This window comes from Sceloporus occidentalis, unplaced genomic scaffold, assembly GCF_023333645.1.
Source record: "Sceloporus occidentalis isolate IW3139 unplaced genomic scaffold, rSceOcc1.0.p SCAF_42, whole genome shotgun sequence".
In the NCBI taxonomy this organism is placed as follows: Eukaryota; Metazoa; Chordata; class Lepidosauria; order Squamata; family Phrynosomatidae; genus Sceloporus; species Sceloporus occidentalis.
Window position 1 is genome coordinate 3267523 of NW_028317022.1, and position 13224 is coordinate 3280746.

Consider the following 13224-nt stretch of genomic DNA (forward strand, 5'->3'; position numbering starts at 1 on the left):
TCCTCTGTGCCCGCAATGCCCGAGCTAGTAACTTCCCAGGCTTATCGCCCAATTCATAGAAAAGACTCCTGGTGGCCAAAAACTGCCTCTTTACTCTAGAGTCAAGAAGAACCGAGAGACGGCTCCTAAGAGAGGTCAGTTGAGCCAGGAGAGCCGGGTCCAAGGAGAACTTATGCCGGATTTCAAGGTCTGCAATTTGTCGTGCCACCGATACAATAGACAATTGGTCCGCCCTTTTGAGCTTAGCCCCCAACTGAATGAAATGACCCCTAATGACAGCCTTATGGGCCTCCCAAAGTGTCGGGATCGGAGTACCCTCCAAGTCATTTTCAGAAAAATAAAGTTTAAGATGATTGGAAAAGTCAGCCACGTGAGCGGGGTTATCCAGCAAATTCTCATTAAGACGCCAGCACCATTGCCTTTTAGGAGCGTGGGGTAATCGGAGAGCAAGGTGAATGGACGCATGGTCGCTAAGAGTCTGGGAGCCTATAGAGGTGGACCGCAGATAGGAGAGATGTTTATGGGAGATAAAAAGAGTGTCTATACGCGTATACCTGTCATGTAAAGAAGAATAAAACGTATAGTCTCGGGTGGTCGGGTGTTGGGATCTCCAGGAGTCCGCCAGCTGATTCACGAGTAACATACGCTTAACGCGCTTGATTTTCGAATAGGAGATGTGAGGTTGAGGTCGCCCCCAAAAATGGTGAGACCCTCCTGATAGTCTGCCAACCTCGAGAGTATTTTCACCAAAAACGGGACCTGATCCCTGTTGGGGGCATAAACAGTGGCCAAAGTGACCCTATGTAAGCCAATATAACCCTTGAGAAATAAGGCCCTGCCCTCCTGTTCCCTCCAAATGTCGGTACATTGAAACAGAACAGATTTATGGAAGAGAATCGCAACCCCTTTAGTCTTGGAGGAGGGCGAACTTGCAAAATAAGCGGAGTGGAAATATTTATTTGTTAACGTGAATTGTTTAGAGGAGAGGAAATGTGTTTCCTGGAGGAACGCTATATGAGTATGAGAAGACTGTAAAGTATAAAGCAGTTTGGACCGCTGTTGAGGTTTATTAAGACCCCTAACATTTAGGGATGTAACCTTGAGTGAGTCTAGAGACATAGCACAATATCAGAAAGGCTAAAACAGGAAAATGTCATCATATAGAACATGTAGCATATGGTTCTCCACCGGGGAAGGAACGGGTAACATAATACAGATAAACAAAACCCAAAAAACATATTCCAACCTGGGCAAAAACTAAGCCCGATGCCTAAGCATCCAATTGTGAGCCAAAGGACCAGGAACATGGTCAGTAACCCAACCCATGCCCAGAGAAGGCAAGGAGGGCAGGCTCTGGTGGGGGTATGTGTGGGTGCAGAACAGAAAGAGGCAACAGAGCACTCAAAAGTAGCATAACACATAAAATGTAGTGTATGAGGAGCATGATGGTACCTGCAGCCTCTCCGGCAGGCACCAGAAGGTGCCACTGTGGCATTAAAGCAGTGCGAGCAGTAATGCCCCCTTAAAGGGGGTATAGACATGGGGAAGGGGGGGACATCCCAAGTATAATGTGTGTAGTGTAGTATGAGAACTGGACAAACCAGTGAGTATGAGTGCAAGTATGGGCAGGCGCATGTCCTAAATAGAGCCCCCCTGGTGCCAGGGACCACAGATCCCAATGAGAGACATATGGCCCTAAGGAGCCGAGGAGGCAAGCTAACAAAACCGGGACTCGCGAGGAGAGGCGCATAGCCCCGAACTGGGTAGCCAGAGGTGGCATATCATAAATGTGTGAGATAGTGTAACGTGTGTACATAGCGCAACGTGTGTGTGAGGAGCATGTAAGACAGCACATGGGGGAAAGACACTCAAAGGAGGCAGATCTCCTGCAGCACCGGAGTGTCTCAGTATCATACTGCATGGCATAAATCAGACAACTAAATAAAAACGAGTCGGAAAAACAAAATACATAGCGCGCGGCAAAATAAACAGTAACGAGAGACCAAAAAAGAAAGGAAAGAAAGAGGAAAACAAAAACAAAACAAAAAAAAAAAACAACAAAAAACCCCAGTCCGGGCAGAAGCCATGGGCATCGAGGTGGCAGTCGACGGCACAGAGGAAAGTACTCATACCGTCTAGTACATCAACCACCAGGATGTCATAAATCCACAGGTGCTAAAGATGTCCCAAGGGCGACGATGAGCGGACTCAGTGAAGACAAAAGGCGACAAAGTGCACCCCAAATCCAGAAGGTGAGTAGAAATTGCAGCAACTCCACGGGAAAGACGAGAAGGTATCCAGACGAGAATCACGGACGCGGTGTCTTTTGACGCTTGTGTCTCCTCGGCTTGGGAGACCATTCCAGCGAGGGATCTCGCAGAGGCTGTGGCATTTCGAAGGAAGATTCCCAATCCGGGACATGGATTGTAGGGAGACCAAGGGCATCCAGAAACGCCGGCACGTCTGAGATCTGACGAACGATGTGAGTAGCAGAGCCCCGGCGAACAATAAGGGCAAATGGAAAGCCCCATTGGTACGGTATGGAAGCTTCCCGTAGAACCGTAGTCAGGGGTTTCAGGATCCTCCGATTTTGCAATGTGATAGGAGACAAGTCAGGAAACAAAGATATGTCAGAATCCTGCCATTTGAGGATCGTGCGAGAACGACAATTGCGCATGATCTGATCCTTAAGAGGATAGTCGTGCAGACGACATATAACATCTCTCGGGGGACCCCCGGAGTCTCCTCTAGGACGCAAAGCTCTGTGAGCCCGATCAAGCTTTACCGGGGTATCCGGGGGCCGCTGAATCAAATCATTAAATATATGCTGCAAAGCGGGAGCAATGTCTTCAGGCGCTACTGATTCTGGTAGGCCTCTAACCCGGATATTATTCCTCCGGCCCCTGTTATCTAGATCCTCCAGCCTCCGTGAGAGGAGTTTAATAGTTTCGGTTTGGGAGGAAAAGTGTTGCGAGAGGAGATCCACCGTGCCCATAATGCGTACATTATCCTCTTCCGTAGCCGCTACTCGTTCTCCCAACTGCCGAACATCCGAACGAATTTCAGACAGGGTCTCTCTCATACCTTGTGTAGCTTTTTCGATCAGTGGTATCATTTCGTCTTTCGTCGGCAGGAGCTTCAACACTTGACGAATAGCTGGATCCTCTGCAGGAGACAGTTCAGAAGCATTATCATCCACGCCGTCCTCGTGGGAGCTGGCGGGAGAAGGCGCCATCTTGGAGGCAGAATCGCCATACTCCGGGTCAGACAGACCCTGAAAATATTTCCTGACCGAGGTATGTGGCCCCTTTTCTTTCAGCGGTTGTGTTCTAGGGGTGCCAGGCAGTCGGTTGTGCTTCCCCATGGTAGAAAAAACGGAGAAGAATCGCACTGGTAGCGTAATATAACGGAGAGAAACTGCAGAGCTCAAAGCCTAGGCAGCCATTCCGTTGAGCAGCCCTGCTGTTTGTTTTTAACATCCTATGTTACTTTATTAAATAATTTAAAGCAAATGAAAAATTTATTTTTTTTAATCCGATTAATCGAAAAAATAATCGGCCAACTAATCGATTATGAAAATAATCGTTAGTTGCAGCCCTACATAATACCATGCAATATTGCACAAAAATCAAACTCTTCCTAATCTAAATCCTTATCTAAAAATGGCTCCATTTAGTTCCTCATTAACTGTTCTATGAAAACATTATTTCTGAACATATGAGTCAAAAGACCAGTTGTTTTACTCAAGCATATGTTAATAATATAATGAATCACCAGTCATCACAACAGACTGTAATGTAATTGGTAATCTGTTTGAATATTTCTCATACAGTAAATGTATTCTTCAATAAAAAGAGACTGAATGTTGAGGTTTTACCCAATATGGTGAACTAGTGTGTCCAAAATGTTGTATTTTACACAGTATATGCATAGCTATCAAATATCTTAATGTGTGACATATTACGCATTCTTCTTCGTTAACCATTAACTGGTTTTAACTATTTGTATTTTTACAATTCCAGAAACACTATAGCCATAGTACCATATCTTACCATGTGGTACGATTGTCTGCATGGGCCTGGCTGGAGATCGTACATTCCATATGGTCAAGGTACCATCTGAATGGCTACATATGAACTGTTTTCCTTCGTGATGCCAAGCAACGGAATGGATAGCCTGCACAAAAAAAGGATAAAAGGAATTACCACTAATAGGAACCTCTTACAGGGAACTAGGTGTCACAGCTTTTAGCATAACCATTTAAAAACCTATAGCTTGTCATTTTTGTTTGGTAAGCAATTTAATCCTTTTGGACGCATAAGGTTGTGTGAAAAAGTAAGTACACCCTCTTTAAATTCTATGATTTTACATATCAGGCAATAATAACAATCATCTGTTCCTTAGCAGTATTGGTGACCTTAGTCTTTCACACGTGGCTTCTCCATTTTGGCTTTATTTTTGTTTAATAAATCATGACACTGTGTAATATGTCATGTGTTGTTGTTCATCTGATGTTGTATTTACCTAATTTTTAGACCTTCTAAGGAACAGATGATTGTTATTATGACCTGAGATGTAAAACCATAGAATTCAAAGAGGGTGTGGTTTCTTCTTCACACGACTGTACTTTTAAAAAAATCGTATCTCATGTTGAGATCAGCAGTGCCAGCATGATGTAAAGTTTCCTGTCCTGAAGTTTGCTCACATCCCCACAGCAAGAGCGGTTTGAAGCAACGAACATTATAAGCAAAGGAGAGATAACAGAAAGAATAATGCAGATCCCCAGAATAATTTGACTACTCCCATGGTATACAGGTCATGTGGGTTTCTAATACATTCATATTTCTTGCATATTTTACACCTACTACACTTTACTACTAACGTATAGAACAGGAAAGTGGGACAGATATTGTTTAAGGAGAGTGTAATCCTTAACGCGGCGCAAAGCCTTATCCCACTGCACGGGAGGCAAACTTTCATTCCTACAATTAGGGATTGGGTCCCCAAAGTGGGAGAGATCTGCCAATTGGAGGACTTACCTTCCTATTCTACAGAAAATAGAGAGATACACAGCCATCTGGTTCTGTTGGCTAGACTTCCTGCCCCAACACACTTCTATCGCCCTACTATAAACCTTAGCTGGCCCAACATTTTGAAAAAAAGAGACTGTATTTCTAATATAAATACATAAAATATGACACAGAGAGAAACTTAAATGGGAAGGATATTTTCCTTCTATGTTTTCTATGCCAATCATCCAGTATTTTAGAGAAAGAATATAATAAGAGTGGGAAAGTAATGGGCATTATAAGGCTCAAGTGCCTTAGATCTTGCTTAACTTACATAAAAAAGGTATCACAATCTAAAACTGACTCTCTTTAACAGGGACACTTGAGAGGTATGTACACTACATATACACTACAGTTCAAAAGTTTGGGGTCACTTAGCTGTTTTCATGGAATCAAGGACATTTCTCGCTGTATAACATAATTGTACATTGGTTTTATAATGATCAATTAGTCTTTTAAACTAAAACTTGGGTTAGCCAACACAACATGCCGTTGGAACACAGGAGTGATGATTACTGATAAAGGGATCTGTAACCCTATGAAAATATTCCATTACAACCGTTTCCAGCTACAATAGTCATTTAAGACATTAACAACGTCTACACTGTATTTCTGATCCATTTGATATTATTTTAATGGCCAAAAACAAGGACATTTCTAATTGACTCCAAACTTTGGAACAGTAGTGTACATCAGTATGCACGTAGACTTCATCATTAGTGATCTTCAGCTTTCCAAGATGCATGGCATATAAATAACTGCTACACTTCCGCATTCAGAACCGCCGGAAAAAAATAAGAGCACATAACATTCTTCGTATATCGAAGAAGAAAAGTCCACAATACTCTAGTCCTGATCATATATATTGTTTGGTCATGCTGCAAGATCAGTTTTAAAGAAACTGGCTAATTAACCCCTGATTCAGAGTATGGTTTTTAGGATCAGTGTACAAACTATGACTTGAATTACGTTTTCAGCAGATTATCTGCAGAAACAAAAGGAAAGGCTCATCTCTCTGTAATCTGAAGATCTATTCTAAATTATTAGTAGCAGCTAGAAAATCAAGTGGGATTAAACCATCTGCGGAAATCATAGTAATGGCTTCAGATGGAAGCTACAAAACATTAGGAAAAGTTAGTCAGTAGGGAGTGGGCTTATGACAGATGCACATGAAATCTCCTCACATGACCTTTCAGTGCTGTTACTTAACAGACGGAGTATTAGCTGCCAGATGTTAATCCCCCAATTGGCATTTTCTGCTTAAAGAGGTTATCTTCTAAGCAGTAACTATACTGTGTTAAGACTGGATACACGGATCATCAGGAATCTACAGGAACTATGCCCAGCAAAACTAGCGCAATTCACTAAGCTCTTCTTGTTTCTGGAGAAAAGCATCAGGGCACAGCCGACTCACTTCTGAGCACACGTGCCATTCAAAACCTTTGTGAGCTCCAAGTGTTAACTCCTCAGATCAGACCAGTCAGATCAGCACGACACATATCAGAAGTTGATATAAGGGTTGTCAGAATGGTGAGCATAACATCAGATGGCATGCTCAATAAAAGCACTGTATATTCCAATATAGCTACATAGAATGATTTTGTTTCTTGAAACTGGACATCTTAACACCATTGGACCAACAAAAACAAGACAAAACAGAAAATACACTGTTGGCAAAATTTCTAAAAGAGCGCTGCTGTCTAATAAGCAAACCATTCCGCCCTAAAACAATTCATTGGAGTCTGCAGTGATGTTAAAAAAAATAAACTCAACATTTAGGTCAGCATTTATGATCCATGTTTGAGAAAAAAAACACTATTTAAACCAATCAACAACAGGAAACAAGTAACATAACAGGGAAGAATACCCACCGATGAAAGGAGGTTAAAATATTATTGTCATACATCTTAGGAGGGTTTTTTTTAACCTACGTATTACATTGTACATTGTATAGTGTATAGACGTACAAAAATGTAGGATTTGGGAAAAGTGACTGATTTTCAACGCTTTAACAGTACAAAACAATGATCTCCTCTTGGGTTGCTGGTTAATGCTTGCATGCATTTTCACCAAAAGGGGGTCAGTGCTAAGCAAGATGTCTTCTTCTACAAACAGGTTTCTAACTTTTAATTTGTAAGCGCACTGTGCACCAATAACACTACAAACATTTAAACAGACAAACCTCCTCAGCATTTGGTTTACCTCATCATAGGTGTATCTGTAATCAGCCTTCTTTGATTTGAGATCCCATAATACGACTATTCCACTCTCGTAACCAATCAGGAGCTGGAAGACCGAAATGAATATTGTTACCTATTACCTGTAACATATATTTCCAAGGAACAGAGCTCTCTAAGATAGAACTGTAGTAGATGCAACATACTGAGAAAGAGTTAGAAGTCTACCATTCTATAGAAATCAACGAACAGACATATGGAGTGAAGCTAGAAAACAATGCTCAGAAAGAATATTTATGGGATTTGAAAAATAAACTGGTCCATAGAAATAATGGAGGTAGCTTCAAATATTGTAAGTGGGTAAATCACATATCAGCAAACTGAAATAAAAGACGTAGTAACACGAGACAAGCCCAACGTTAAATATGACACGTAATGAAGAATGCGCTTCAACACTGAAAATAAATGTCTAAAATAGCTATAACTGGCTAAACGGCTAGAACTTGATGGACTTCTATCAGGCACACTCAACAGAAATACATCTCTGTGGACAGGGGCTTTGCCACCAGACAGATCAAGAGTGCTCCACGTCTTGCCACCCCACGGGCACCTGCCCCTCTTGAGAATTTCTCTGAGGGAATGCACTCCTCTTATAACCAGAGTTTCATACTCTTGTGGTTGTTAGATGCTGCCATGAAGAATGAGAAGTTGTAACTATGGCTTCACTGGCACCAGCAGCATGAATTTAAATATGGTATATGTATATCTGCTTTAAATTAGGGTTACCATATGGATTTTTTTTTATGAGGGACACATATACACGTTTGATGTTGCTGACCAACCCTGCAGTATGTTGGATGTTTAACACATCCAATATTAATGCATCCTATTGTGACTATACATGAGACATACTGTAGGGAAACACTTTACTTTGTGTCCCTAAAAAATGGTAAATATGGAAGTTTCCTAAGAAAAAAGTTAACGTCATGTCAAAAGTTCTCTGAATTAGACCTTAGGCTAGAAGTATACCAAATTCTCACATATACTCACACCTTTCATATCTTTTGAGAAAGAGGGTGGGACCAGGTTATCAGAGAGAGAGAGAGAGAGAGAGTGGAGGACAAGTCTGGATCACAGCCAAGAATGGCAGGGTTTACTAGACTTGAGTGGGCTGGGGTATTATGTAGTCCCTGCCACCCAAGATCAACATTTTTTATTGTTTGTTTGTAGACAGAATAAGGTATATTATATAGGTAGGTAAAGACATTAGAAAAAAATATTACTGCTTGTCTAATGCCAGACTTTTGCTAAAGACTTTTGCTACATCAGATTATAGTCTATAAATGGACTGTAATGCCCATGACCCCTTAGATTATATTTTTGGGCCCTACAGACAGATTGCAGCTGTAGGTCGACAGGTTGCTTACCCCAGCAATGTGGCGGAAATGATTACAGTTGAGACTGCTGCATGTTGAAATGACTGCCGCTTTTGAAATGAGGGTCAAAATCACGCTATGTGCACAGCAGATGTTCAAATTATACCGTGAAAGGCGCTAATTTTTATTTAGCGAGGAGAATTTAACACTTGTATTGTTATTTACAACAGACGTCAGCACTCAAGAGAATAGCTGATCTTGTTGCCTGTCTGACTAATGCATACTTTACCACATATTGAGATGAGTGGAGAAATCATAGTATGACCACACGCACATCAACAGCAAAAATCTTTACCGAGGATGTGACATAAGGTACACCGCATACAAGAGACAGAACTTAAACCCATACTAGCTACCCTTTCCCATATTTAAAAGCTAGGATATTACAATCTTCACTCATCGTCTCTCTACAAGTTCTTTTCTGACCCTTTCAAGAAGCCATTATCACTAAAGTGTCTCTTCCAATCTCATTTCCTGTCTTTTCAGAATGTACTTAGAACAGAACATGGTAACATATACTAACGTGAACTGCCCCAGTCCCTTCTCTATATAGACACTCACCATCGCGAGTTTAGTATATAGAATCATTTATGTGGAGCCAATCAAAATAGCTTTTATGATAGCATTACACATATCTGGAATGTATAGACTTATGGAAAGGAACCAATTAGTCAGCTATACATCTCTTCCAAACGGCAGGGCAGCATTATGTAAAAATTATGTGTGTTCTAGAAAACATGGCTGATGTGGTCACCTATTGGGAACTCCCCGGGGTAGGCTACCTGGAGCTCTCCCTCTTATGGGGGAGTGCTTTGCAAAGGGTGGGATTAGCTGTGCATAGGGGCAGGGCGAGCCCCAGCCTTTAGTTGGAGGGGAAGTGGATGGGAATAAAAGGAAAATATATATATATTGAAGTGGGCTAAATGCCACTCCCCTGTCTCAAAAGAATAAACTGACCTGAAGACCTGCCAGGTAAATGCTGAACAAATTAAACAAAGTAACTTCATGCTGTAAAGGTGGTAGATAAATGGAACAGTTTCCCAGCAGAAGTCGATAGAGAATAATACACTACAGGAATTTAAAGATGTATGGGATAGGCATATAGCTATTGTGTATCAGTTTTAGACTTTACATCAGGAAAACTAGATGGACTGACTGGTTCTTATCGTTTGTCAAATTCTATGTAAAGAATAAAAAATAACAGGTAAATTCAATGGGTAGTTCTGACCCTACCTTTCCCTCGTCCATTGGATTATCGCTGATGTGCACAACAGGCCCTGGGTGTGATTTGGATGACCTGAAAAATAGAGAATAGAAAAAAAAAAAATAAAGAGTTAAATGACTTAATTTACATACACACTCAATAGAAGGGGGGCGGGGGGGTAATGGATGTGGAACCTACACAACTTCCCACAAAGGAACAAAATGCACAAAACTCTTTATTTTGTTAACGTTTCTACCTGTCAAGCTCTCTGACATTTTAGGTTTCTGTTACTTGTTCTCTCCAGGGAGTAAACTACCATATTTGCTTGATTATAAGACAGGATTTTTTTTCAGAAAAGAATCCGTGCACAGCTGACTAATTCTAGGGGCTTACCACTTGCCCTTACTCAGACTCACTCTCTTTCTCAATTCCTCTCTACCTTCTCTGCCGACTGCTTCTGTGTCCCTGTCTCCTTTTCTACATCTCATCTTCTTCTCTTGCCTTTTCTTGTTCTTCTGTATTGTTTCTTTGCCCCCTCTCCCTAGTATCAGCTCCGTTATACAGATACTTCCTCAAAATGGTGGAGCCTCTGTGCACCCCCCCTCCCCTGATTGGAGGAATGGGAGAGGAGCCTGTCCCCGAGCTGTGCTCCTCCAATCACAGGAAAGGCAAGAAGAGATGCGGAAAAGGAGACGGGACATGAAAGCAGTCTGTGGAGACGGTAAGGAGACATTGAGCAAGAGCTTGAGAGAGTGAGAGAGCAACTAAAGCAAAAACAGTGGTTCTGATTTCCCCCCCAATAGAGTCATCTTATATTCACGCCTTTTTTTTTCCTTTCATTAAAATTTTAAGTTTGGGTTGTTACAAATACAATATTAATTGTTTAATAATGCCAGAAGTATATTCGGTTCTTCTTAAGTTACAAGTTTCACTAAAACAGTATGGACAGTTTTATGCTCCGATGACAGTGTAAAAACATCCTCAGCAAAATAATACAGTTATTTAAGAGGGATTTGATTTAAAGTAAGTTATTTAAAGCAAACTATTGACATATTGATTTTTTACATTTTAGTATTTCGTTCAACAAGGAATGCAATTATTAGTTTGCCCTTGATGGGTTATTAGTTCTGTTTTACCTATGGACAGTTATAGGTTGTTTGGGCCGTTAAGCAAAATAAAAAGATTTAGAGCATTAGAATATTGAATAGACTATACTAACTGAGAAACAGAATATATTGATTTTTGCGGGGAAAAAACATCTTAATTAATTATGTTAGACTTTTGCTTTATCCATCATCAATTGTTGGGCCCCATAAATAACAATGACCCCAAGCTACTTGATATGCTTACATGGTAGTGTCAGTTCAAGTAAAACCTGATATTTTTGTGATTTAAGGGGAAGACATTAGTAAAACCATACTATTTTTAAACTCAACAATCTTAGTTCACCAATATGCTGTAAAATGGCAAAATAATGAGATCACAGGTCACCACTCAACACAGATGTTATTGATAAAGTTTTCAATGAGAAACACTGACTCTGTTTCAGTAAACAAGCTATATTTACAAAAGAGGGCTGCTAGGTCTAAGGTCAAAATGCGGAGCAATGGAGTGCTCTTTCTGCTAACTACTTCAAATTTAACTACATGCCCCAGAATTGCTTGTGTGCGCGGTCAGTTATAAATACGTGCATTCACATGTTTTAAACAGACGTGTGCAAACGGTCCAAAAACGATTTGGATACACTTTTCGGTTTGTAGCTGACCCGTTCTTTTCAGACCACCTGTTTCCTGCCCATTCATTTCAGACAAAAGTCAGGGGGCTTTTAAAATTGAGAAACCAAATCCGCTGTCCGACGCCCACATTCACTCACACTCTCAATCGCTCTTTCTATCATGCTCTCGGAATTTCCCCCTACCTTCTCCGCTTCTTCTCTAGCACCCTCCTCATCTTCTTGTTCTTCTTTCTTTTGTCTTCCATCATCTTTTTTTCTTCAGCATCTCCGTGGACATGGCATCCCGGTAAACATCCGCAAAATTGGTGAGAAGATGAGAAGCTTCATCATTTTTGCGGACATTCATTGGAGGATATCTTCTGGCTATCTTCCGTGCACACGCTCTCCCGCAATCAACCATTGAGGAAAAAGGTCACTAGAAGCTCCGTCATTCTTGCGGAAGTTCACCAGGAAGTCATGTCCGTGGAGATAGGGACGAAGAAAGAAGATGGAAGACGGAAGAGATAAGTACAAGAAGATGCTAAAGAAGAGCAGAGCTGCGAGACACAGATGTGGTCGGAGGAGAAGAAACATGAATGAGAGTGTGAGCGAGTGGGAGTAAATGAGCTCACAAAATTAGAACAAAAATTTGTTGCTTTTTGCTTAATTTTCGTTCGATTCATGGGGGGTTTTGCCTAATTTTCAGAGATTCATACAAACTGACAAAGTATGCAGTTCATACGAATCCAAATTAAAAAATTCTAGTTTTAAATTATAAGAATTTTCAATGTTTTTGTAAATGTGTTCCATGTAGACTATATATTTTCTTTAAGATCGTTTCTAAATTTTCAGTTATGTTGAGTAGAAATCATCCTGATTCAAATTTTAACACAGTGTCCTCTTTTGGTCATTTAAAATGTTGAGAGTGATGATTTTTTGTTCCAATCCATTATTTATGGCTCTACATATATCCCTATATATATTCACATATAAATATAAGCTCAGACTTCCAAGTATTCCCAGTTCAATCAACTTAATTTGCTAATTGTCATAAGCTTTTCATTTGGCAGTACAATACTGGATATATGATGACCCCTAGGACATACCTGGGACATTTCCAGGGTAGGCTACCCAGAGCTTGCCCTCTTCAGGGGTGGCTTCAGGTAGGGGTGGGGGCTAGTCCAAAAGAGCCGTTAGTGAGAGGGGTCTGGGAGGGGAGAATGGGAAACATGGCAGAAGATAGGTGGAGAGTTGGCATGGCCACATGCCATTCCCCTGCCCAGAGTAAGAAGAAACTGACCTGGAAATTCCAGGTACGGATAGAAAGCAATAGCTTTTGAAAACTTTTGCCAACTCAACTTAATTGACCAGATATCTTCACATGTACCTCGTGATTTCTAAATACCATGATAAGAAGCAGCCTATTTAAATCTTGATGCATGTAAAAATAAAAATCTGACACCGTAAGTTTGCTGGAATTCTGATTATAATGAACATCATTTATTGTTGTATCTAGCGCCATCATATTCCATGCTGTACAATGGGTAAACAGGACATACCAAGTAGTCCATAACATTACAATTTGACTTACAGAAACAAGAGGTAAGAACGCCCTGCTCAAACA

General features: G+C 40.8%; 1 pseudogene; it reads right to left on the bottom strand.

The window, feature by feature from the left end:
* Positions 1–13224, bottom strand: part of LOC149289877 (syntaxin-binding protein 5-like) — a 181418-nt pseudogene that overhangs the window by 61939 nt on the left and 106255 nt on the right.